Below are 27895 nucleotides of genomic sequence, written 5' to 3'. Positions count from 1 at the left end.
AAGAATGTTCAAACTATCGCACCATTGCACTCATTTCACATGCTAGTAAAGTTATGCTTAAAATCCTACAAGCTAGACTCCAGCAGTATGTGGATCGAGAACTACCAGAAGTACAGGCAGGATTTCGAAGAGGCAGAGAACTAGAGATCAAATTGCCAACATACGCTGGATCATGGAGAAAGCTAGGGAGTTCCAGAAAAACATCTACTTCTGCTTCATTGACTATGCTAAAACCTTTGATTGTGTGGATCACAACAAATTGTGGCAAGTTCTTAAAGAGATGGGAATACTAGACCATCTTATCTGTCTCTTGAGAAACCTATATCCGGGTCAAGAAGCAACAGTGAGAACTGGACACGGAACCACTGATTGGTTCAAAATTGGAAAAGGAGTCCGGCAAGGCTGTATACTGTCGCCCTGCCCTGCAGAGCACATCATGAGAAAGGCAGGGCAAGGTGTTCAAACCGGTCAGTCCTAGAAGAGATCAACCCCGACTGCTCTTTAGAAGGCCAGATCCTGAAGTTGAAACTCAAATACTTTGGCCATCTAATGAGAAGGAAGGACTCACTGGAGAAGGGCCTAAAGCTGGGAAAAATTGAGGGCAATAGAAGAAGGGGAAGGTGTGAACTTAAATGGACTCCAGAAGATGGTAGAGGACAGGAAGACCTGGAGGAACGTTGTTCATGGGGTCGCAATGGGATGGACACGACTTCGCAATTAACAACAACAACAACAAATTTCAGAACAGTTTACCATCTTAGGAGTAAAATGTTAGTTCAGATTTAGAAATGACTCTTTAACTATTAATCTGAGTTTGTGTCGCTTTTCTTGTTATGTCACTTCAAATAAGACTGAATCATTTTTTTAACCAAATCCAAATTGAAAGTCATACTTTTCCTATTATAGGCTACTTCTGCTGGACCAGATGCAATCCAAACATTCACAAACTGCCACTAATGTGAATCTGTGGATATATTTCTAGTTGGAAAGACTTTTTTCACTGTTGTTTGAAAACTAGTGGATAAAAAGTACACATCATATTAAATACATCTTTGCATTTGTTGTGCCTAATTTAAAAATGCAAAAAGTATAGGGGCATGTGAACTGATCATTAGAGACTCCAAACTAAAAAAAAAAGACAAATTTTAATATTTTCCTTTTGTATCTCAAATAGGACATGGAGAATGAAAATAGAGTACTACCTATCAGAAGTTTGTTTGTTTGATTGCTTCAAGGGTTGTGAATAGGGATGGTCATTAAATTACTTTTCCTACCCATTTTGAGAAGTAGAATACTATCTCAAAATTAATTTCAGATAGTGCTTTTACTTATAAATCATTCATTCTTTGACTATTTTTACTTTTAAATGTTGTTTATCAAAAGTATTTCTTGGCTTGTTTGCAGCAGTTTGAGAATATAGGAAATGGATATAAAGAATGTTTTGGGGAATAATTTGAGTCTAAACTATTATGCTTTTTCATGTAGCATTAAAAGTCTTAAATACTGCTGTAAATCTAAAATCTAGCATGCTTCATTATCACTCATTGTCACCTCCCCTTTCCAATACTGTGAATAAGACACCTGTGTAAATACCACATCATTCTATTTCTTTTTGAGTTTAGCAACATTATGCAAAATGCAGGAAAAGAATGAAAAATAACAAGCAAAAAAAAAATCTATATCATCCTACCAGAACTTTCTGTTTCTCTTCATCTATTTCAGTTCAATCCTCATTCACTGTCTCCATATATAATATACTTATTTTATACTGGTCATTCCTGCAGTAGCATACCTCTAATGTCATAACTAACAATCCATGTATACATCTGGTCCTCAACTTACAACAATTCATTTAGTTCAAAGTTACAGTGGCACTGAAAAAAGTGACCTATGACACTTACAACCATTGCAGCATCCTCATGGTCACGTGATCAAAATTCAGACATTTGGCAACTGACTCATCGTTATGATGGTTGCCATGTTCTCAGGGTCATGTGATTATCTTTGAGATCTTCTGACAAGCAAAGTCAACAAGGAAGCCAGATTCATTTAACAACTGTGTTACTAACTTAACAACTTCAGTGATTCACTTAACAACTGTGGCAAGAAAGGTCATAAAATAGCAAAACTCACTTAACAAATGTTTCACTGAGTAACAGAAATACTGGGCTCAGTTGTGGTTGTAAGTCAAGGACTACTATATTTATCTACAAATACATTGAATAATCATAAGAACATCATACATTCTTCCCTGCTCAATGCTGAACTATTCCCTTTATATTGCTGAAAATCACCAAATCCTTATTCAAATAGCTGTAAAACACTTTAGAAATCAGGGAGCCTTCCAGAAAGAATTTTTTGCTAGAAGCTACTGTAAAGATGATAAAGTGAATTTAAAAAAAATGTATTGGAAAAAAGGAGAAGAAGCAGTAAGAAGCACAAGCTGTGCAAGAGCAGAAACAAGCTGTATTGTGCAATTCTCAGGGAAAGAAGCAAGTTAGAGATAACTATCTGTAGTAAAGGGCAAGGTTATTTTTTCTCCCTGTTTGACCATTATTGTTTGTCCTTAATAAAGTATGCAGGAAGATGATGTCTGTAACTAAAATGGTAAAAATGCTTGCTTGCTTGTGAAAGAGTACTACATTAAAATAAAGCGTTTGAAAGGGTTCTTTAGTTCTTTGGGTCTATGGTTAATAGAAATTAAGGAAAACCCCTACATAATGTGTGCCTTATTTCAGTTACATATTACCTATAATGTTTTCATTATTCAGTTTTCAATTCTATATTCATGCAAAAGTACTATATGCCTGTTCACATTTTTTTAAAAAAACAATACATATCCAATACATAAACTGCTTTTTCCACATTTGTATCTATCTCAAGGAAAGAACAAAAATCTGCCCCACACATTTTTCACTTGGTGTAAAGCTTCATTATATTTTTCCAGTGTTGTTCATTGTCACCTATCTTACTCTTTCGATCAGAATTCCGTTAAACATTTTCCCAGAAGTCTATAACAAACTAATTCCCTAATACTTTTTACATTTACTCTTGCTACCTTTTCCTTTGGATTGGAAAAGCTTATTCCAACCAAAAGGCACTGTGATAGAATGTAGAACTGACCCTGGAAAGGGGACAGGATGAATAAAATATTAAGATCAGAGTTTCAGAAAAGATTATTCAGTTCAAAGAAAGGAGAAAGAGTGAGAAAGAAACTGAAAATAAGCCGACCCAGATTTTGTTTGGTATTAAAATGTGGCAGAGAAAAATTCTGACAGGCTTTCAAGATTCTGTGATTATATCCTACAAAAATGAAGAGTGTTTCTGAAATCCCCACTGTTCCTGTTTCTTGACCTTGTCTACCATCAAGGTCTGACAGGCATAGAGACAGTCAATAAATGTTAAATAAGATGCAGCCACTCCAGAAGCAAACTTCACCCATATTTGTCAGTTATAGATCTAGAACTGTAGTCTTTCCAATTTTAAAACTGGTCCCAATTGCTGTTGTAACTTGAGGATTACCTATGTAGCATCTTTTTGCTTTTACATGTCAATGTCATTCCCATAAACATCTCTTAAACACTTTTCTATAATTCCATCACTTGTGTCATTTCAAGTCATTTCAACAATTTTATTTTTAATTCCCTTAAAAATGATTCTGTTGGAGGACACCTAACTTTGGCCTTTTTACTCAGTTCCAAAATAGTGTTTTATTTTATTTCCATTAAAATTACCCTGTAAGTGCTCCTTGTTCTTTGCTATTATTTTGTCATAATAAACAATATATTACATTTACCTACTAGCTGGTAGGTTCTATGTACCAATTGTAAAGTGGCTTGTAATAGGCTCTGATTTGGAGTTCCTAGTTTGGTTGGATTTTGGAAAAAGTTTCTCGGGTAAAACTGGCTGGCAATGTCTCCTTCCCATTAGCCAGGAATTCTGCATGTCCTGTGAGTATTGTGAGTATTGCCTTTTCAGGATGACTTTATAACCCTTGCAAAATAGGAGAACTGAAAGTAGTTTCATAATGTTTTGCTTTAATTTCTGGTTAGTCAGAATAGAACAACAAAGTTTTGAAATAAAAAGTCAGAGTCAAGGAGGAAAAAAAAGTTGAATTGAAACTACTTTGGTTAATTGAGGTTTTTACATAATATTTTTCATATGAAAAAGAAAGAGTAAATTAAGTTACCAGCTTCTTGGTCTGGACTTAGGAGACCTCTTCAAGTGGCAAATTTGTCTTCACATCATCTTACCAATTGTTTTGTCCTTTAGGACCTTTTCATTAGTATTTGAGAGACAAAATGTTTCTTGGAAGATGATATACAGCATGTATCTTATGTCATTATATTGAGTGCATGTACCAATATGATTCTTGGTGGCTTATAAACAATTAAAACACATTGCTTATCTTGACATACTGGCCAACAAGGATAGATGGAAAATTCCCTCCTCCTCCTCTACCCTCATGAACACCACCTTTTTATATATATACTTGCTCAACTGAGGGAATAATTTTTCTTCTACTTATTTTTTTTTTAACATAGACTGAGAATTGCCGTAATTAAAATGAACATATTACCTAAAATATTATTTCTATTTCAATGTATACCAATTAGATTAGAAAAAGAATTCTTTCAAAATTTCAACCAAACCATACTTAAATTCATTTGGCAAGGGAAAAAACCAAGGATTAAATTAAAATTATTACAGGATGTTAAGGAAAGGGGGGTCTCGGCCTCCCCGATATGGAAAAATACTATCAATCTACAATTCTACTGTGGGTGCGGGATTGGATTCGACTGGAAAATCAGAGATTATTAAAACTGGAAGGTCATGACAGGCAGACGGGATGGCATGCCATGTTATGGGATGAGAAGCATAAAGTTCACCAGTACTTCCGGAGGCACTACATCAGACGGGCACTAATAGATGTATGGATCAAAATTCGATGACAGAATTACAGGCAGGTCCCCAATTGGATCTCAACATTAGAAATGTACATACACCCAAGGTTTATTCAGTTGGGGAAAGTAATAACCTATAAAAACATACTAGACGAGAGAGGAGAATTAAAATCGAGGAAGAATTTCCAAGATGCAGGGATAGAATTAGAATGGTGGGCATACCTCCAACTACAAGCAAGATATAGGCAAGATAAAAAAGACTGGGGTATAAAGATAGAACCGACAGAACTAGATAAAATTTTATTAGGTCCCGAGGATAAAATGATTAAAAAAATATATCATTTTCTTTTAGATCAGACAATGTTGATCAAGGAGACCATGTTAATTTGGAGTAGAGATTTTGGTTTTTGTATCGACCTACATATTTGGCAAGAACTGTGGGAAAGGAATAGGAAACTATTTAATCTTGAGGGATATATTGACACTGGACTTAGAGTTAAAACCTGAACTCTTTTTGTTAGGAATAACAACCGAAAAATATGACAAGGGAACAATCTACCTGCTGCTACACATCCTGACTGCAGCTAGGCTTGCTTTAGTGTAAAACTGGAAGAGCAAGGAAATTCCCACAGAGGAAGAGTTAATACATAAAATATTAGCATGTGCAGAAATGGACAGGCTCACAATGATATTAAAAGATAAATGTGGATCAGTTTATTATGAAACCTGGGATAAATTTTACCACTGGAGAAATTTGAAGAGGACAGTCAGGATTAAAGTTGAATGTTAAGATAGAAATATATGTTATTTTAGAACAAGTATTGTATATAAAACTTAGATGTATATGTAGAGATGAAGAATTGATTGTAAAAAGTGGAAGAATGTATATACTGGAATGTCATGTCAAATCCAATGTTTGTTTGTTTTTAATTGTATTATACATAAAATTTGTAAAAAAAAAGAAACTCAGGTTGAATTTCATGTGTGGAAACATTCATAAAATATCAGGAATGAATTTTTCAGCAATATTATCAAGGTAAGAGGACAGAAATATATCCAAAGCAGATGAATAGGAAAGGACATATTAATATCAGGCATTAATATAGATCTTTGATGGCAATAAATCAGGTAATTGATACAAGGTCTTTTTAGTGCAATGTAACCTTTATGATTCATGTAGAATTCTACTTTCTAAGTTATGACATATCAATCTCTCCATTAGGGAAGCAGTGCTTTAATTAGCTCTTAATTTAAGAGTCAATTAGGCAAGATGGGCAGTACAGAAATATGATGAATGGGCAGTACAGAAATATGATGAATGAATGATTGAATAAATGAAAAGAAAAGAAAAAGAAAGAAAGAAAGAAAGAAAGAAAGAAAGAAAGAAAGAAAGAAAGAAAGAAAGAAAAACATGGAGGAGAAGGATAACTATGGAGTCACCATTTCCAAAGCCTAACCAGCTATTTTTAGAGAGTTATATGGAGCTTTGGAATTTATTCAGTTAAGAAAATTGAGAAGTGGAGACTTGTGAAATTTTAATGGGATGTGTGGGTTCTCCTCCCTTTTTAGTACCAATTAAAGGTGGAATCATTAAAAACATTTGGCTAATGTATTAATAAAATCTAAAATAACTTAGAACATCAATGATGGGTTAGACTCCAGGAAGCAGGACAGCTCGGTTCTCATGCAGGAGGATGAGTTGTAGAGATGGTAGGGTGAAAAAGTGGTCTGGCAAACAATACACTTTTGGTTATGGTAGAGGAAGAGATTAGCAACCTGATTGTGGTATTTATTTAGGGTTTTTTTGTTTTTGTTTTTTTATTATTTTGTAAATAAGTCAAGGCAGCAAACATATCTAACATTCCTTCCTCCTCCTATTTTTCCCACAACAACAACTCTGCAAAATGATTTGGGCTGAGAGAGACTGACTGGTCCCAAGTCAATCAGGTGGCTCTCATGGCTAATGTGGGACTAGAACTCACAGTCTCCTGGTTTTTAGCCTGGGGCCTTAACTACTAGACTAAGCTGGCTCTACTTTTGTTTCTTCCTTTTGAATTAGTTGATGGACATCTCACTCTTTTTCTCCCAGGTTTATCCTTTAAAATCTTCTTCTCGGTTCCAGAAAATGGTTACCAGCATTTTCTAGTCTAATTGCTCTGAACTTTCCCAATTCTGTTGAGGAGTTCTGACATGCATCATTCCCCCATGGATGAAAAACTCCTGAAAATACTGATGAGGATCCACTGCTAGAGTTTGAGTCAAAACCAATTCCCTCAAAGCCCAATTAAGATGCGAACAGCAAAACCATCTATAATGCTTCATCCTCCCACTTCTCTCTACAATAATTCTCACTGTCAGCAAAACTAGTGATTTAAGAGTCTGGATATCTGCATTTCATTTATTTTACATTTTATGCCCAAACCCGTTGCAACTTGACCTAGGAATAAAAAGAAAATTGTCTGTATATTGCATTACCATTTAAAATTAAGAAGGAAGAAGGAAGAAAAGAAGCAAAACAAAAAACAAAAACTGGAAAACATGCAGTGTTAACATGGTAAATGGCTACTTGAATGAAGATATGTCTTCACTGAGCATGTTAGGCTCCAAGAATAATGTGATACAGGATTTTTTTCCCTCAGTACAGCACAGTGTGTACTGAAAATTCCTCTACTTTTGTAACAAGTGAATGAAAGGGAAACTGTTCTTACATACACAATGAGCTTCACACAGATTCAAAAGAAGCTTGACCCTGAGACCACCCCTGAAATGCTCCCAGTCCTGTCTTCCAAACTCAGCCAAGAAACCAACTAGTGCCAAATACTCTGAAGATAATCACTCCTTTGTTTGGGTTCTACTTGGACAGATCACCAACCTTCTCCAGCATGCAAATCTATATACCAGCTTTTACATCCATCGCTCAACCCAAAGATGGGTACCATTGCCTGCCTTCATACATTGCTTCCGGTGCTCCAAGGAGTTCATGAAAAAGTATCTTCTTAACTGCCTTCCTTAAGATTAGCAGTGAAGGGCCCATCCTGACTCTAGGGCAGGAGTTCCATAAGGCTGGGGTGACAGTGACAAGGGCTTTTTTTCAGGGCCTCAAATTCAACCACATGTGGCTTGGGGTTAAGTGGAGGGTTTTCTACATATTACCTGAGCTTGCATACAAAGGATGGTAGACTCCTCTTGAAATAGAAAGTCTCATAGGTAATGTAGGTAATAAGTAATATAAAATAAGATTTATTTTAATTATGCTTAAGTACACCAGATACCAATTAAACTGATTTTATTAGATTAACAGGTACAATCCTATTTGTTTATTGAATGCTACTGTGGCCAGCAGCACCTAGCATAGACAACTGTGCAAGGAAACACAACTTCACATTGCTTGCCAATAGAAGAACCTCTGAGTAAGTCACTAAAGATTATGTCACTGATCAACATGAATGACTGCAACTAAACTGAGGTATTTTTCAAACTGATGAGTGGTCTATTAGCAGTCCAGTGAAAGGAAGTTGTTCTGAAATAAAAAAAAAAAAGAAGAATTCCATATAGGAATGTTTTGGATACCAACCAAATACTGGTACACACAAAGACTAGACAGTCATGCATGCCTATTCTTAACATCTTGTGGATCCTCAGCACAATCATAGTTTTTCCAATCTCAGTCTTTCCTGTAACTCCCAGCACTTCTAGCAGTAGGAGACCTACATACTACATCCTGTGTAGGATACCTACATGACTATTTTACAGAGAACACTCCTCTATATCTGAAGGACAGTCTATCCATGCCCATTTTACAGAAGGATGTGCAGAAGCCTAGATGTCACCAATTATCATATATTAGCAGATTGAATCGGTAGCACATAAGCTAGTTTGGTAGTTTTCCTTACTATGGTGCTATATACATGAACAGATATATTAGAGTTCTACTCTATTGTAATCAAAGCACTTCCCCATGGTATAGTTTTTTTTACATTCCAGTAATTACATCTAGCTTTCTTTCTGCCCACATATATTCAAATTTATGCAAATTTACAACCTCTTTTGTCTTCTTTCCTTGACAGTGTTCAAGTAGTAACATAGTTTTATTCTCTCTCTCTTTCTCTCTCTCTCTCTCTCTCTCTCTCTCTCTCTCTCTCTCTCTCTCTCTCTCTCTCTCTCTCTCTCTCTCTTTGTGTGTGTTGTGTGCTTTTGAATCAATTTTGACAAATATGTGTGATTTTCTTGGCAAGATTTTCAGAAATGGTTTGCTCTTTCCTCCTTCTTAGGGATGAGAAAGAGTGACTAGCCCAAGGTCAGTGGTGGGATTCAGCCTATTCGCACCACTTTGGAAGAATTGGTAGCTAATTTTTTGCTGCCCAGACCCAGAATGGACTTCTGGAAGTGGCATTCACACAGAGAACCGGTTTTTCACATATTTGAATCCCACAACTACCCAAGGCCACCCAGTTAGCTTTGTGCTTAAGGTGGAATTAAAACTTACTGTCTTCCAGTTTCTAGCCACGTTGCTTAAATGTAATAACACCAAGCTGAGTACAGTTATTTTAAAGTGTATGCAATCAATCCAATAAATAACCTGTTCTGTTAAATTAATGATATTCTCAAGAAATATTTGCAGCTGATATTTCATGTGGTTTGGTTTTTTTAGGCTGATTTTAAAATTCCTATTAAATTCAAACTTCTTGTACAAAAGTGTAATGCCTACAACGCTTATCTTGGAAACACTTATTCCACACAGGCATTTATTCACAAAAAGTACCTTTCTTGGATGATGGGCACATTTTGTCTATCATAGTGGCCATATGCAGTCAGAAAATGCCTTTATCAATAAAGCACATTGAGGTTGTTCCTCAGGATATTCTGAACTAATCCAGCATAATTTTGGCCTTATTTATAAAAAATAATAAAACAATTTGGCTGTGATGAACAACCTAGCTTAATTTCTAAGGTTGCCCATGTGCTAGAAGCACAACTAAAGAGGCTGCTAAAGATTCCAGTGTGCCAATTCATCTAGTACATGAAACCTGATGGTTAATGGAGAATGTATCAGTGCGTGCTTAGTATACTCTGAGCTTGGTAGATTTCCTGCAAATAATTCATTACCAGGTTTGATAAGATTGTGAGTGCTTAAAAAATCTGCAATAATGAAACAACTGCTTGAAAACCACTAAGTTAAGAGAACACCAAGAACCCAACAATTCAACCATGGGTTGCATATATTCTTTATTTTGGGGTGAAGTATATGCAAACAGTTTAAAACCCATGGACATCTTTTTACTCATTCCTGACCAATTGTTCATTTGCCATGTGAAACTTCATTTCATATGCCTTCATACTTTCTATCACATCTTTTCCTTTTTAAAACTATTGTTTTTAACTAGTAAGCTGACACAGAATTTTTTGAAGAACTCCTTTCTCCTAATCAAGGAGGAAAAAGACAGATGGCCATACTCTTCTAACTCTTAAGCTCCCAATATAGGATGGAGTTTATTTTGCTATTCCTCATCTTGACATATAATTTCCAATTTTCTTCTTTATACCCTTTCCAGCTTCGGCTTTACTTCTAGCATCAGCAACTACAATTACTTAAAGCAACATAGTATAAAACAGCTTAGTACATACTAAATCAAATCAATAGGTTTCTGTCAATATAAAGAGGTGTGTAGGATGGAAAAACTGATCCTTAAAACAGCTTTATCAAACTCTTGGGGAATTATAGAGAGGTTCAACAGTATGTCAATATATAAAATATTCCCAAGAAGTAAAAAGAAAGGATGAAAAAAGTCAACGGTATTTGAGATCTACTGCATTTGGTTATCAGTTGCAATGAAAATTAGAAGTAGAGTTAACTTTCTGCTGACTTTTTTTAAACAATAAAAATGAAGAAAAACTAAAATAATGCAAAGGAAAAGAGGATGTGCCTTCAATCCCCATTAGGCACAAAGCTATGTTCAAATGAATTTTGGGAAACTCCCTCCTTATGTGGGAAGTAATTTCTTGATTCTCCAAGAAAGAGAAAACACTGGTAGAATTCATTGAATTTAAAGCCTGCAATCAATATGGCCATGATAGACTGCATAAAAATCTTTACACAAATTTCTGAACCTTCTGACTAAAAAAAAACTAGTCCTTGATATTTAAAGATTAGTTGTTTCTGATTGTTGGTGCTCAGAAGTAAATCATATCAATACAAATTTGCTCTTTCATCGAGATGTCTATAGGATTGCATTTGCAGAGACTGTAAAAGCTAAAGGTACAGTACTAATCATCTATGAATTCTGGTGGCTTATATGGATTGATCTTTTTAAAAATAATTATTGCATTAATAAAACAAAAAACAAAACTTACCAAGTACAAAAAGGGAGGGAGACCCAAATGCAGTATGTATGTATGTATGTATGTATGTATGTATGTATGTATGTTTTCTGAGGTTTTCGCAGGTGTTTGTATGTAGGTCTTTGGTTGTTCGGGTTTTCTCCCACGTAAAATTGGAAGTGTCTTGGCAACGTTTCGACGAAGTCCCATTCGTCATCTTCAGGCTGGTGCCAACAGAAGAATAAGTGCACGCATTGAAGAACATAAGAACTCAGTCAAAAAAGAGGAACCAACATCTTCCCTGGTCCAACACCTTAAAGCCACAGGACATGAAATTGACTTTAAAAATACCAGAACCATTGCCAAAAGTGAACATTTTAATAACAGAATAATCAGAGAAGCCATCGAGATAGAAAAACGCCCACACAGCATGAACAAGCGAGATGATACCTCCCGCCTACCAGCCATTTGGAAACCCGCCCTTATTGACAAACGACTCCCTAACACAAAAAATGACCCACACTCACAAAAACCACACAGGATGTCACCACCACACATCCATGCAGAAAGCAAACCCAAAGCCACACCGATGATGAGGCATGACCACAAACCAGAAGCCAGACCACAGCTGCATCATTAGCCACTTTAAACCCTTCCAATCCATACATGAAGCAAACTGACACCCTCCATGAAGATGAGGCACGACCACAAACACGAAGCCAAAAAATAGCAAGGCAGCCCAAAATCTTAAACCCCCCTGCAAGTCAGACTAACCTGAGCACAACCAAACAGAACACTCCCCCAGCCAATCAGAGCACAGCCAACCAACCAGCCAATCACAGCACAGCCAACCGCCCAGTCAATCAGAGCACAGCCATGCCCCTAACCAATCAGAACACACCTCCACCCAATCAGAACACAGCCAAGCTCCCACCCAATCAGTTCATACCCCCACTGGCAGTTAAAAGGAAGAAACAGCTAAGACCACACATTGCTCCTCGAAGCACGAAGCTGAAAGCACCAGTCTGAAGATGACGAATGGGACTTTGTCGAAATGTCGCCAAGACACTTCCAATTTTACGCAGGAGAAAACCCGAACAATCAAAGACCTATATATATATATATATATATATATATATATATATATATATATATATATATATATGGAATAACAGCAACAACAGAATAGAAATAATACTAATTTTGGTATGACTCATAGATATGCTTCAAAGACAATATTTTTTAAAAAAATAGTAACCAATTATACTTCAATCCTCCATGAATTTTACGGACCCCTTTTTAAAAGTTTGTGGCATCTCCTTAGGAGAGAAAGAGATAAACTCCTCTTAAGCCATATTTCTATGCCACACAGTAACATGATCAGAAATCTCCAGATATCTGTGGCAAAACATCTTTTTGTGATGCCAAATAATGGAATCAGAGCATACCCATCAGTGATGCTCTACTATTGATATAGATACTGTAGGTTTACTTACTACTTCTTATAGGAAGGTCCACTGTTTAACTAGAGATGCTAGGAATTAAATCTTTGTAACTGATGTAAGCTTCAAGCTATGGTTTATTCTCAAAGCTCTTGCCACAATACAATTGTCTTCATGTTGTTAATTCAAGGAATTTGTCTGTGATTTTTTTTCAACATGTGCTTTGTTTTTGAAGACTGGCATGAACAGGTTGTCTAAAATGGAAGCTAGAAACTAAGAAATCATCTGGGAAGAATACCATCTTTTAAAACCGCCTCTGTACCATATAAATTAAGCAATCTGCAGATACAAAAGCATTCTAATGAATAAATGATATGGGTTCATGAATAATATTGACTTTTTAAAAACTTCTTGAAATATTACTTAACATTTAGGGCAGAATAACAGTTCAGTGTCCACAGACAAAATTCTGAATCTTCAATTCTATGCAGTTGTTTGGGAGTTAAATCATTCAACCATACTTTGGTAAATGTACATCAAGAATATTCTTTTTTTATATAATATTTTATTAATTTTCCAATTTTACATTTAAGTATTTAAAAAGCAATGTGGTGGCTGGGTTAATCAATAGTTCGATAACAAAATCTTTAGTACAAATTTCAAGTTACAACATCAAATATTTCCTCTTTTTCCCCTAACAATTACTGTCTCGTATTTAAGCTAATACAGTTCTTATTACATCAGCTCAGTAAAAACATCATTATTACATTTATCAATAAATTTTAGCTTATACGTATCTTAATTATTTTTTACATTCAATCTTCATAAACAATCCATATCCTGCTATTAATTTTCCCCAATTTTAGTTTCCCATCAATATTCCAATTTAACCTTTAATATTTATAATTTTCAGGCTTTAGGTAACCAAGATTTCCCTTATCTCAATTTGTAACAGAATCTAATATCCAAAACACATTTTATCTATTTGAATATAATCTTGTTCTACTTCCTAAAAGTTAGCTATTTGCCACCATATTAAATCATCTACTTAACAATACAATATCCCCTTTAATAAATCAAAACTATTATATATATTACCTGGGTTAATCAACAAATCACATTAAGAATATTCTTAATGAAGGCTAAATTACAGAAGTCAAACCTCAAAGCTCTGAGATAGTTTCTGCATCTATATATTTTCTCCTAAATTATACTCTTCATCCAAGAGCCACATATATGGATCAGTTATGTTATAAATAAAAGAAGTCATGAATGGACATGTTTTGCAGTGCATCTAGATAAAAATAATCCCTTGTGTAGTGTACTGCCTTCATTTTGTTGTGGTCCTATTCCTGTTTTTAAACAAAAGGGAGCTACATGCCATTAAAAACTAATATGATTCTCCTTGGGAGACAATATTTTATTTTATGATTAGATGTTATAAATTCTACAGAATAGATTCAGCCTGCTACATAGGTATTCCTGTTCATATTTCATTTTTTTTATGTAAGTCCTAAACCCCTTCTTTTTTAGATGAATAGGTGAATCCAAATGTTTAATTTGTAAGACTGAGAGGTGACTAGTCTATTCACATTTTCTACTCCATGTATGATTTTACATATCTTTACTGTCTCTCTTGTTCATTTTAAGTTGAAAGGCCTTAAACATTGTCATTTTTTCTAATAAATTTGGTTATGTCCTTCTACACTTTTACAGCTCTATCATGTGGTTGTTTATTAGACCTACTGTATAGTGTACAGTAGGTCTAATAAACATACAAGAAAGAAGAATTGTCCTATCTATTTCACTATTTTACTTCAATGGAGGTTGGAAATCTATTGATCAAATTAGGGAAAGGTGGATCTTGAGAATCTATTGATCAGAGTAGCAAAGCAACGAAGATATATGTTCCCTATATAATAAATGTTGTTTTTCTTAGTTTCCCACCTGGATTGGCAATTGGGTTTTGTTTACCTGGAAAATTATAAATAATTTATATGCTATGATTATACCATATTTAATACTCATCCATTCTAACTACATTATGATTTCAGCAAAAATAAGCAAACTAAATCACCAACAGGGCTTATTAATAGGGCTTTGGTTAATGGAATAAATTGCAGGGACAGACATAATTATGAATATTTCATGTTCAGTTAAATTCTTCCCAGAATATGTCCCTGAATTTATAATAAGAACATCTACCTAATATTTCATATTTTGTTTTCTGGAATAATGGTCAAACAACCAGGAATTTTCAAAGCAGGTGACAAGATTGTTTTCAAAGGAGGCAAAGTGTTCCTTGCTTAAAATACAGTGTGCCTTTAAAAAAGGGGAAGGGTTTATCATACAGATGCACATGTTAGGTTGGTTTTTTAACAAGTATGACTCAATACAGGTAGGGAGAGTTTTCTATGTTGCTTTCATGCTGCTCTTTTTCTTAGAAAGAACAGCAACAGCAGCTCCTCTGTAACAGTTTAATTTTATATAAAGACAACTCAGTGCAATTCAGGCATTGCACTGTTTTGGGGACCTCATGTGGTAGATAAAAGACAGCTGTTTTTTCTGTGCATTATATCTGAAGATGTAAGGACCCATTTTGGAAGATCTCCTAAAGTGTTAGGAGAAACTAATACAGATGATTAGTGAATATTAGATAGGAAAGAGGTTAAGATTGTTAGCACTGATAAATTTTAAAAAACTAATATGAAATATAGTAACAAATATGAAACACTAAATTAGCTAATCCAAAAAATTGCTCTCTCCTGATTTTCCTTGATTATTTACTATCAATGGTACAGAAATGAAATCAAAATGGAATTCACTTCTCCTAAACCACCAGAATATGCCATTATAAAGATGTAAGATCAGATCAAATGTAAACAAGCTAGAACAATTTAAAAAAGAAGATGAACAAGACCAAAGAATACCTGATCAAGAAATATCACCTAGAAACAAGGAATACAAGAAAGCACTGGAAATCATACAACAGCAAATAACAGCTGTAGCCAGGAAAATCAACAGATATGAAGCTCAAACTGGAAACTATGGACAGAATCTCTAATTTAAGTTGAATTACAAATGTTTCTATCAAATGTTTCTATCAATTCATCAATGGACAGACTGCAATGAACTAACAAACTGCAACACCTAACAAAGAAGAAACAATTCAGTTCTCAGTACAGCTTTGAGACAAACCCCCCCCCCCCAAATACCACAAGATTATAGATTGGATAAAGGAAGTGGAAAAGAATAAAAAAGAAACTGCAATGAAAGAACTTGTAATAACAGCAAAAATGGTGAATAAAAGGACAAGGAAGAGAAAGACTTGTCAGCATCAGGTGAAGATTAACTGCATTGCTTTTGGTTGAAATATCTGGTCTGCACTCATTCATTGTCCAAGAGTTTAACAACATAATGCAAGGTGATAAATTTAAGATTAGCTCACTTCTGGCAAAACCTATCTGCTCTTACAATAGGGGCAGCACCAGGCAAGTACAGTCCAATTATCTGCTTAGCAAAAACTTCTCTAATTGACAAGATGATTTGGAGAACTATGGTGGGTATCTGCAGGAGAGTTTGTAAAAAATCAAGATGGCAGCTCTTCCACCCCTTTTAATGTACAGCATGGCTGCCATCTTGATCTTTTCCCCCAACTCTGCAGACACCCCTAGAATGAGGAATTCTTTGTTATCACAGGAACCATGACAGTTTGGCCTGGAATGTGATTTCTAGTTCTTGTTCTCAGTAATTCACCTTGGAATGGTTGCTAAGAATTGGGAGAGGGAAAAATGGCAAGAACTTTTAAAAACAATGTATTGCCCTGATTAGTGTATTGAAATAGTTGAAAGTAGCTAATACTGAATCAAACTGTCCTCTGATGTTAGTTGGGCCTGATAGTAGCTGGATCCAATGCATCTGGAAGACAGCAAACTGAGGAACTGATCTATTTCAATTATGTTCTCCCAGAACCTTTAGCAACCTGTGACCTTGCCAAATGTTAATGTCCAATTATTTATCTCCTAATTATTAGGAAATAAATTTGTGTCTGAAATCAACACAGATTTGTTACAGACAAGCCACAGAGCCTTCAATGACAAAGATAAAATGTGCTCAAATGCAACTGAACAAAATTGCATCCTTATCTGGCAGGAGGGAGGGAGACACTGTATTATTGACTTTGCTTTGTGCATTCTTTGCCTCAGGCATTAAGTCCAAAGTCGGCAACTATATTCATAATTGCTTTCAATTTTACACATTCTGTTCATCATGCCTACTACAGCTGTAAAGATAATACTGAATGGAGGACACTTGCAACTTTGTTCTTGTCATTCGGGCTCCTTTGTTGCTAGCACTGTATATAAAAATGTCAAGAATGTGACAATTCACCATGTTCAGTTATTTGTTATCTTTTAGTACTGTCATACGGGGGCAAGTTGCAATCTTGTTCAGCACAGCCAAAACCTTTGTGAGCCAGTTCTGTCAAAAATAAAATGCTGCAAAAATCTGGACAGCCATTAAGCCAGTGCTTCAGAAACTTTTTCCTTCATTATACAAAACTGCTTATCAGAAAGTCCTTCTTTAAAGGACTTTCCTTTAAAGTTCCAGCTGTGAATGTGTAAAGAATTTACAGTATGTGTTGTATCCAAAGAAAAAACACTTTTGCCTAGTTTTGGGTAATTTACCCGGGTTGGGAAGCACATCATTAAATAAATTTGCAAACTTTCACAAACATGTTTGCAATATTTTCACCATAAATCTTAATACATTTTTCTTTGTAATTAATATATAATGGAAGCTATTTTTCTTGTCCATTAATGATCTCCAGAATGTGGAGATCCGTGCAATGAGAGATTGCAAATGTGAGATGGTAAGATTGTAGCTGTAAGCCAATTTATGTTTATGGAAATCATAAGGTATCGTCTATATATTTTGTCTATGGTTGGCTCTCCAAGCCATTTCTGAATGTTTCATTATCAAACTAGGCAACATTATCAGCAGGATTTTCTTGTCCTATTCTGCTTAGCTGACCAAATGACCACACAAGACATTTATAAGCTAAGGAGAACAGGTCAAGAAAATTCTGCTGATGATGTTACCTAGTTTGGTAACAAAATATTCAGAAATTATATTGAAACAAGCTTGGAGAACAAACCACAGCCAAAATCTAAAACCCAAGCTACAAATATTTTCTATTACTTCATCATCTATGTATCTCTATAAGGGATTTTGAAGTCTTTCTTTCTTTCTTTCTTTCTTTCTTTCTTTCTTTTTCTTTCTTTCTTTCTTTCTTTCTTTCTTTCTTTCTTTCTTTCTGTTTTGTCTGACTTCATCAGTGGGTTTGATTGAAAAGTAAAATAATAGAAAGGAATCACACTCAGCTATGCAAATAGCAGTAAAATTCTAAAAAAAAGTATGCTACACAAAAACAGAAGAATGGCAGAAATATTTTTAAAAAATCAACTAAAATTACTGCAGTATGTCACCCTTAGCATATTGATTGCTAGAAGTGAGAAAACAAAACACAGGAAAGTGAATAGGTTCAAGCCAATGTCTTGAATAGAACACAGCACGTCACAGTGCAAGTTACTATTGCAGTCTCACTCCCAGTTTCCTATCATAAAAACAATAGATGTCAGAAATAAAAATTGGCACCTGATACTTCTCTTCCATGTCATGGATAAGAAGAGCTCTCCACACCCCCTCTGCCAGCAGTATAACCAAGAATGGAATAGGATAGGGGGAACCTGACGTCTTTCAGAGCTTGCTGAATTATAATTCCCAACACCTCCAACCAACATTATGAATAGCTATGGATGTTGGGAGTTGGGGTTGAGGATACACAAGTTCCTACTTCCCTGGACCAAAGAGAGAACAACTATTTATGAGCTAAGCCTCAATTGGCAAATGAAATCAACAAACAGTAAGTAGAATGTTGAAAGATATTCATTTGGCAGTTTCTGAAGAATGAATGCTGGAGGGTGGGGGAAGAGGGAGCAATTTTCTAACAGTAAGATCAGTTCAACAGTGGAACCAATTACTCAGAGGAAGTGGTAAGCAATTTTTCAAAGCCTCTGTTCCAGCAGGCTTAGATAATCGTAAGTCAAGGGTACTTAGAATCCCCAAAATAAACAAGCATTTGGTCCCAATAGCCTAATTATGGAGGGTTGATCCTAGTAATTCTCCAGCTACATATATCCATTAACTTAATACTTAAATAGAAACGTGATGTTTTCAGAACACAGAACATTAATTGGGAATCAGCACAATGGAGCTTGCCAAGAGTCAATGTCCTAGAACTATCATCTCCAACTGATACTATCCAATTATGTTGGCCTTTAGTTCTCATATACAACTAATCAATAAACCCATCAGGCATACTACTGGGAGATTCATCCTCAAAATAAAGATCTACTGCTTACACTAGATATTCACACACTGAAAATAAAAATTGGGACTTTCTTTATATCTTCAGTGCTCATGAATTACTATAAAATTCAAAACAAAATAGCAATCACCACTAATTAAATGAATTGAAATCAAATTAATATTAACACTTAGTAACCACAAAGATAGAGTTTTCTCCAGGAAGATCTATTCCCAATGTTATGCTATGCTCATCACCTTTCTAACTGAGTCCAATCACCATGTTCCTGTTCATCTTCTTCTCTTTCTTTCTAGCTTTTGCAGCATTATAGATTCAGGAGTACTAGATTTTTACATGATTTGTCTGAAATATAATGTAAACCTGGTTATTTGTGCCTTGAGTAAGAACATTTGGTTATTTGTTTGATCATCAGTTTGTTCATTTTCTTGGCTATCCACAATATTCTAAGGAGTCTTTTCCAACATGAAAAATTTGCTTGAGAAGTGACAAAAAGTCATCCTTGAAGTAGTATGGATGGCATATAAATTTAATAAATAAAATTCAAAGGTAGTTTTTCTATCCTGTTCCTTTAGCAATTCCAACAACTACTGTAGCATCCTTAAAACTGCTCACATCATCTTATGCACTATTTCACCATATCCAAAAATAGCAGGAAACAATTTTCAGAAATGCATTTGAATAGATATATCTATTTGTTAATATTCTGTCAGGTTTGGAATTGTTCCCATAAAACCAACACTAAAATCAAGGAGTGTTATTTACGCATTTAAATTATCCTATTCATTTGCGCATCTATGGTCTAATTCAGTAATAATCACTTCCTTTTCCAGTGCTTGCCATTTTTCTAAGGCATCTGAAAACAAAGAGTGTCAGCCTTGTGAAATAGTCCAGATAGGAAGCACACCCAGATGAACCAATTCTGCTTTCTGTAAGGTTACGTAACAGAATGTTGAAATCCTAACAATACATTTCTCCCTTATCGTCTTTACAAAAATAGGAATGACCCTTCTGAGATATTTGCTCATCCACATTCCTCCTGTGGTCTAAGATGCCTCTAATCTGAATGTTCCCTTGGTTTTAGGTTCTTCCCTCTGCATCCTCTGGTCATTCCTACATGACACTATAAATAGGCAACATTTGGCTGAATGGAAATCAACATTTTTGCAAGGGGTCACTATGCCCAAAGTAAGTAGGGTGATGGGTGGGATCACAAAAATGGAGTAGGGAGGGGAGGTTTCTGGAAAATGTGTGGGATTTCTTCGTTGCTACTTTTTAGACAGTGTTAAGCTATCTTAAAATATATTCAAGATGGACAATGATTATTTTTTCTATGTTATTTATATGTAAGGATGTAGGTTTATACATATGCTGTATATTGCATGTCTAAATGTTTATTATGTATGTGTACAATTTTGAGAGCAAAGCAACAAAATTTCATTTTTAATGTGTGCCAATGTGACCACAGTAAAAAATGACAATAAAGGTTATCTTATCTAATAATACAGGGTTTTTGTTTTCCGTACTTCAAAAGGGAGAGAAAAATATGGCATTGTTTTCCATTCATCATGATTATAGATACTTCAGGAACCTCCAATAAAGAGGTTATCTCCACCAAATAAATAATTTAAATGACTCCATTCCTTTTTGCAAATCAACATCTGAATTTGGTGGAAACTTCTGAAAAGACTGCAGGAACTGTTCCTACAGCCTTCAAGGGGTGAAGCCTTGATATCAGCTTTTGCATCCCTGATCTTGAATAATGCAGTGTTACTTTGAAATCTGTGGATAAAGAATGTGGCAGCTAACAGAAATGGCTGTGAAATAAGATTCATAGAGAAAGAAAGTTCAGTACGTTTCAGTGGAATGAAAGCAACACAAACAGGAATGCCAAAAGGGCCACCATTCCTGGAGGTATTTATTCTTTCAAACTTTGATTCTGAGTAACTGTGTAGTTAAATTAAAGAGACCGACTGGATTCAATTTCCATTTTTTTCAAACAAATATTCATTTTCACATGGTAAAACATGCATAGCACAGAGCAGTAAAGAGAAGTTCATGCCCATTGTTACAGAACCAAAGATCAATCAAAATGAAAGATATTCAGAGCTTTGCATAGCAACGTTATTGCTAACCTGTTCTCTCTTTGAAGTATGATTCATACTTACTGTGTTAGTGGATTTTGCTCTTTTCAATTGAAATAATATCCTCATGCCCTTCTGTTAAAACTTTTGTTGTTTTGTTTGCCGAAAGGGAGTCACACCTTCAATAGCTTTGCTATGCCGGATCTGCAAATGATTTTATAGTATGTACATTTTAGTGTTTGATCAAAGCCAAGTTCAAACACATCATATAAAAGTGGGTGATGCTTGGTGCCGATATCACTTATGTCTTTTTTTTTAATGATCCAGAACATGTTCCACCCCTTCCCAGTGAGAAGAAATGCTGAAGCTCTAAGTAGCTTGGACTATGCAAAGAATCTCACATTGGTGCACCAATTACAAGTAAATGCAAGGAATAGGTGTCATGGGTCCTAAAGCCAATGAGTTAAGAATTTAGCAAACTTTACATGATACTGAAGTTTAAAGGCTCAACAGACTTTTTTTAAAAAAACTAGAAATAGTTTTTTTTAAAGCCTGCAACAATAAAGCTAATCAGATTGAGGCTTGAGAACACAGCATGGTAGTAATTTTACTTATGTGTATATCAGAAACCCAATATATATTTTTAGACAAATGGGAAGAATAGCTACACCCTGCATACGATATTGTATTTTAACATTTTGAGAGAAATTAACCCTTATTTATTTCTTGGTTTGTTTCCTAAACACAGCTGTTCCCACTATGACTACCAGATCTGGCCTGCCACACTTAACAATTAGCAGAGAATAATGAAGAGCTGGAGTTTTCTGTATCTTATCTACATCTGCCATGTAATGGTCATCTGGATTTTGCTGCTCAGATCTGACAGCCTTAGTTCCAACCACTCTGAACAGGTATATAGCAAAATATTTAATTATTAAGGTGACCTACTTTTTTACAATGAAAAAGAGGACACAAATAAATTGAAGAAAAAATATCGTAAATAAAAGAAACATTTTATTCATTGCAACAATAATACATAATACACTATAATATGATAAATGCATAATAAAAACATTTGTAACAATAACATTTTATATTGTAATTATGCTTACATGCCATGCCCCGGCCCGCAACTGCCCCACCAGCACTGCTGCCCCGACGTGTAGAGCGGGCCTCACGGCTTTCAAAGCACCAGCTATGCCAGCTCCAGCCCCAAGGGGCCAGCCCACCATTGACATACCCTGCCTGCAGCCACCACCAGCACCACCGCCCACCCTGCACAGGCCCATATAGAGCAGCTCCCATGGCTCCCACAGCACGGTGGGCAGCCAACCACCGCCACCCCTCACACCCCCACCTGCAGCAGCCCCGCTGCCCCTGCCTCTTGCGCCTGCAGCCATTATTGCCCTAGCAGGGCCGAAGATCAAGAGAAAGTTACCATGGTGTAGCCGCTGCAGTCTCCTCCAGGTATCTTTGGGACTAACTAGGAGATAGTGTAGTTGGGTAGCAGAGAGGGGTGCAAAGTTCCTGCCAATTCACCTTCGCTGCAGACAACTTACATGTGCAAATTTTGCTGTCCCGGTGTTTTGGCGCACTCAGCAGCAATTCCTATTGGCTTTCGAAAGCCAATAGGGGGAGTAGCACAGCTCATGCAAAAGTTAAAAAAAAGATCAAAAAAAGGTGCCGGAATGCCGTTCTGAGCGTTCTATGAGAAAAATAAAGCCCCTCAGATTAGTCTTCAAATATCGAAAAGGAGGACATGTAGGAGGACACTTTTCGAGGGAGGACAGAACTTAAAAAAGGACGACTGTTCTCCCTAAAGGAGGATGGTTGGTCACCTTAAATTATACATGATTATGAAACCAAATCCATCCAAACAATTATAAAGTTCAAAGAAATCTTTGTATTACAAGTTGATTTTGTTGAAGTTCTATCAAATTATTGTCAACAGTACATTTACTCTGTGACAATATTTTCTTAGTCTGGTCATTCAGACCTTCCAATGGTGCATTCATCATCATTGTAACTGAGTCCTCCCTCCTGTTCCTGGTCATCCTCCTCTCTTTCCTGACACATTTCGTAAAATCAGAGTCTTCTCCAGAAAGCAAAATCTTCATGTAATGTGCCTGAAGTAAGATAATTTGAGCCTGTTCTTTGGTGCTTTAAATGAGAATTCTGGGTTGATTGTTTGATGAAAAATTTGTTTGCTTTCTTGGATGTTCATGATATTGTCAGGAGTCTTTTCCAGCACCAAAGTTCATAAAGAAGCAAAAGCTTTTAGAAGAAAATAGGCAAATTGGCAGCAAGGTTTGTATACAAATTCTCTCCATCACACTTTTGACTCTCAGCCTGCAGACTGGACACCTGCATAAAGTAAAAAAAATACATATGGTTTATATAGTACAGCGCAATGATTGATTTATTCTTCATAATGAGATTCCTTCCATAATGAGATTCCTTCCATAATGCTATAATTGCTAGAATAGTTGAAGACAGTCTACAATCATCTTAATTTCTGCCAACATAGAAATATTGAAATAAAGAAGGAAAAATTATTGGTTTACCCTAAAATTCCACAATAACTATAAAAATACTCACCCCTCTCATGTTAATCAGAACTAAAATAAATTAACTGCAGCTTGTTTGGAGTTTGGGTGGAAGTTGATTGGTCTGATTGTCTGCCAAAAAAAAAAAAAAATCCTAAGATTGGAGAAGTAGCTGAAAAGTCATCCAGCCACATTTCCTTCTGAAAGATCTGCTTTAAATGGTTGCAGCCCAGAAGATAGACAGTGAAATATTATTTTTCACAAGTAGGAAAACAGCATGATTACATGCTTCAAAATGTGCAGCATCTCAGAAATAAACTAGTTTTTCAGTGGCTTCAAATGCAGCACAGATAAAAGTGTAAATAAGTTGGCTTAGTTTTCAACCAGGGATGACATCAAGAGATCACAGGTGCACAGAACCAAACAAGGGACCTACTCAAGACAACAGACTTAGGCATGTAGTAAGGAATTTGCTGCTTGCACCAACTGTAGATGAAAATTTCCACTGAAGTCAAAAGAAATATTTATCCCATCTGTTTTAATTTAGCATCTGTATACTCTCCAAATAGGAGGTAGGAATTGCTTAAATCAGGAATGTATATAATGTATATGATCCCAAGGTCATATACATATACGTATATGTATACATATACATATACACATATGTCCGTCAAAGCCATCAAGGGCCCTACAAATATTGCCAATCAATTGCGTTATATTATGACTGAAAGCAGAAAATATCACATGAGTGGAAAGTAATCATAATTATCATAACTGATTATGGAAATTGGGTAAAATTAAACTAAAATAATTTTAATTAATTAAAATATTGCTTTCACCCTGTCTCTATTTGTTTATTTGATTTCTTTCTAACTATTTTTCTGAAAAACAAACTATCTAATTGCACCCCTGCCTAAAGTGGAAAAAAACTAAGATCAGATTTTCTATATATTCTTTGTCCAATTTAGGGAATTATAAGGGGGGAGGGACTGTATTATAAGAGAAGGGTTGAATAAATCATTTAATTTAACCTCAAGCATTTAGTTTGCTGTCATATTATACTTTAGGGCCAAACTCCTATTTGATCAGTCTGACTATGAGACCATTGGCCTGACAAAGATGCTAATGCATCCTTGTGTTTCAAAAAATTACCAAAGCATTTTAAATAACTAAAGGATTAAAGCTCAACATTACATTTATAGCATTTAAATTAACAGATATATAACAATAATTTTTGAAGTAACAAATATATCAATGTAAATATTTAGATCCTATTCAAATTACAACCAAGGCTGTCATGCCACAGCTAAAAGAAAAAAAAATACTAAGATGTTAACATTTTAATATCCATATGTATCTATTCCTGGTAACATGTGAAAAACTGGCATTGTATAGAATGCCTAGGAAATCTATAGAATGCATGACTTTTTAGGCAAAGTATGAAATGTCTGTGCTGTTTTAATATGCTATAATTAAAAAAAATGTATCATCCCTTGATTTTACAAGCAAAACAGATTCATAGAAGGAAAAGAGGATTGTGAACGAAAAGGAAAACACTTTGACATTACTATCTTTTTTATTCTGCAGCTTTTAGTTGCTACCAGAGAGCTGTTCCGCTACTTCACTTTTGCTTTTCCCTAGTCACTTTAACTTGGTTAGTGGGTAAGATGCTATATAGACCAAAACTCTATATTGATTTATTTGTTTGTTTCTCTTCTGAGCTTACTTAAGGGATGGTATTGTATAAATCATAAATACAAATTCAGTGGACAAATCTTTTAAAATAAATTTAAATAAATATACCTCTCCCATATTGAATATTAAAACTTCCCGGTCAAAGATTTGCATTGTTTAAAAATGGTTTACTATGCTTTAGTTATTCCTTAAGTAGAACTGTACTGTTTATGCAATCATTCCTGTAGAGGTAACCACTTCCAAAATAAAAGCATTCATCGTTTTGAATATTTGGTATCAAATATGCATTTAGAAATGAAGAAAAAACTTTGATGGTTGACGACACTAATCCTATCATTCCACAAGACATAGCGTTACTGATCTTTTTTCAAGTTTAATAATACTTTTTAAAATGTTTTTAAAGCTGCAATTGTATTTTCAATTTTAAACAAGATGTTTTTAAATAAACTGCTTTAATTTCACAAACAGCCTCTTAATAACCTTAAGAAATATTTGTTTGCTTGTTCCCTAAATGTATATGTTGCTCCATCTTTGGAAACTGTGAATTGTAAATCTGTAGAAAAACGAACAGAATTACAGATGTATACAAGAATTTGATCTTGTCATTTGAAAGAGAGAAAGCCAGTTTTGTCTAGTGATTAAAGCACCAGGGTAGAAAATGGGAGACTACGAATTCTAGTCCCACTTTAGGCATAAAGCCAGCCGAGGTGAGTAGCCATAGGAAGGAGGCAATGACAAATTTCTGAAAATCTTGCCAAGAAAACTGCATGGGTTTGCCCAGACAGTTGCCTGGCAGTCAGAAAAGATTGTAATAAAAGCTGTGACATGTGTGTACAGATTGCTAAAAGAATAGAATAATAAAATTATGGAACTGGAAGGTCATTTTAAATGTCAGTTTTCCTCCTTGCTGAGTTACTGACTCGTTTCTTCCTTCTCCCTTCCAAAATCCCTCAGTTTTCTACCTTCAGGCTACTTTTATTGGTCAGGGTCACAACAGATGAGGGACACTCTTGTGTCTAATCACAATCCCAGCTTAACTCTTCGTTTTAATAAATGCAGCAAGAAGTTGAACTTGTCACTTGGCTAAAGCAGAACAGTTCATCCTTCCCCATTAAAAGTCGCAAATTCTATCAGCCCCACGAGAAATATTGAAAAGCATTCTTGTCAGCTGTCATCACAAGTCTGCCATCCATCTTTTCTTTCCAGAAAATTGTGTCTTTCTTGTTCTTTAAATGTTTCTACATGATCTTGATACTGAAAGAAGATAGATACACCATCTAGAGCAGGGGTAGGCAACCTCGGCTCTTTTATGACTCGTGGACTTCAACTCCCAGAATTGGGAGTTGAAGTCCACGAGTCATAAAAGAGCCGAAGTTGCCTATCCCTGATCTAGAGGATTTAAGAAGTTTTACATTAGGAGAAAAAAAAACCATTTTTGCTTTTTATTATTTTGGATCATCGCACAGTCAGCCAGATGTTCAGACTGGATTTAGCATTTTGTCTACCTATCGAGTCCTTACCCAGGACCTGGGATAGGCAGATGTGGATGTTTGATGGTATTACAGATATTGTCGCAGGATGGAAGCAGTTCCTAGTAAGGCCGCCTTTTGCAATTGACTAATAGCGAATTGGTCAATGCCAATGGTGTTCAAATGGTGCTCCAGTTGTTTTGGGACTGCACCCAAGGACCTATGACTATTGGTACTACCCTTGCTTGCTTTTGCCACAGTCTTTCTATTTCTATTTGTTGGTCTTTGTATTTTGTTATCTTCTCCAGTTCTTTCTCTTCTATTCTGCTGTCTCCAGGCACTGCCACGTCCACTATCCAGACTTTTTTGTCTTTCTTATCGACAATTGTTAAGTCTGGGGTGTTATGTTGCGGGTGCTTGTCTGTTTGAATTCTGAAGTCCCAGAGCAGTTTAATTTTATCATTTTCTATGATGATGATGATGATGATGATGATGATGATAATGACGATTTCTATTATTGAAACATTCCGTCTGTTGTATTTTTGAGATGAAATATATCAATTTTCAGTCTGCAGATTTAAAAATATACAAACACATTTGTAAGTTAAGTATGCAAAATGCATTTTTTCTATAGAATAATACATGTTAAAACTCTCAGTTTGGATGCATAAAGTTCAAAAGTAAATGTATTTTATGAAGTGTATTTAAAAAAGATAGGGTGAAAGCTTTTTTTTTTTAACAGATCTTTGATACAACACATTTCATACAAAATAGACCAAGGCTGCATTATTGGCAAAGTTATGTTGTGATACAGATAACTTCAACCATCTCATTGACATACGGTATTCTCCATTGTAATGGATGCTTTCTTCCAATTGGTCTAATAAAATGAGATTCTATTGTATTAATATTCATATAAACTCTTTCTGCTAATTTCTACAGTTGGCTGTGATTGATAAAGTGTAGAAAAACAAAACTAACTGGGCAATCACCATCTGGAATCAGGCTACAGACTTAAGTGTACCTAAACTATGATGCACTTATTGCATTCC

At 35.3% G+C, this 27895-nt stretch overlaps 1 protein-coding gene across 6 annotated transcripts in view; it reads left to right on the top strand.

The window, feature by feature from the left end:
- Positions 1–27895, top strand: part of P2RY1 (purinergic receptor P2Y1) — a 119187-nt gene that overhangs the window by 29917 nt on the left and 61375 nt on the right. For all 6 annotated transcript variants that reach the window (XR_005558491.1, XR_005558493.1, XR_005558489.1 and 3 more), the window contains exons 4-5: positions 20134–20237; positions 21882–22044. The gene's annotated coding sequence lies outside the window, so the exon portion shown is untranslated. The remainder of the gene's footprint in view (positions 1–20133; positions 20238–21881; positions 22045–27895) is intronic.

The sequence above is a fragment of the Crotalus tigris genome, unplaced genomic scaffold (genome assembly GCF_016545835.1).
Source record: "Crotalus tigris isolate CLP2741 ecotype Arizona unplaced genomic scaffold, ASM1654583v1 scf7180000018970.2248101, whole genome shotgun sequence".
Classification (NCBI taxonomy): Eukaryota; Metazoa; Chordata; class Lepidosauria; order Squamata; family Viperidae; genus Crotalus; species Crotalus tigris.
This window is presented reverse-complemented; position numbering and strand designations above follow the sequence as displayed.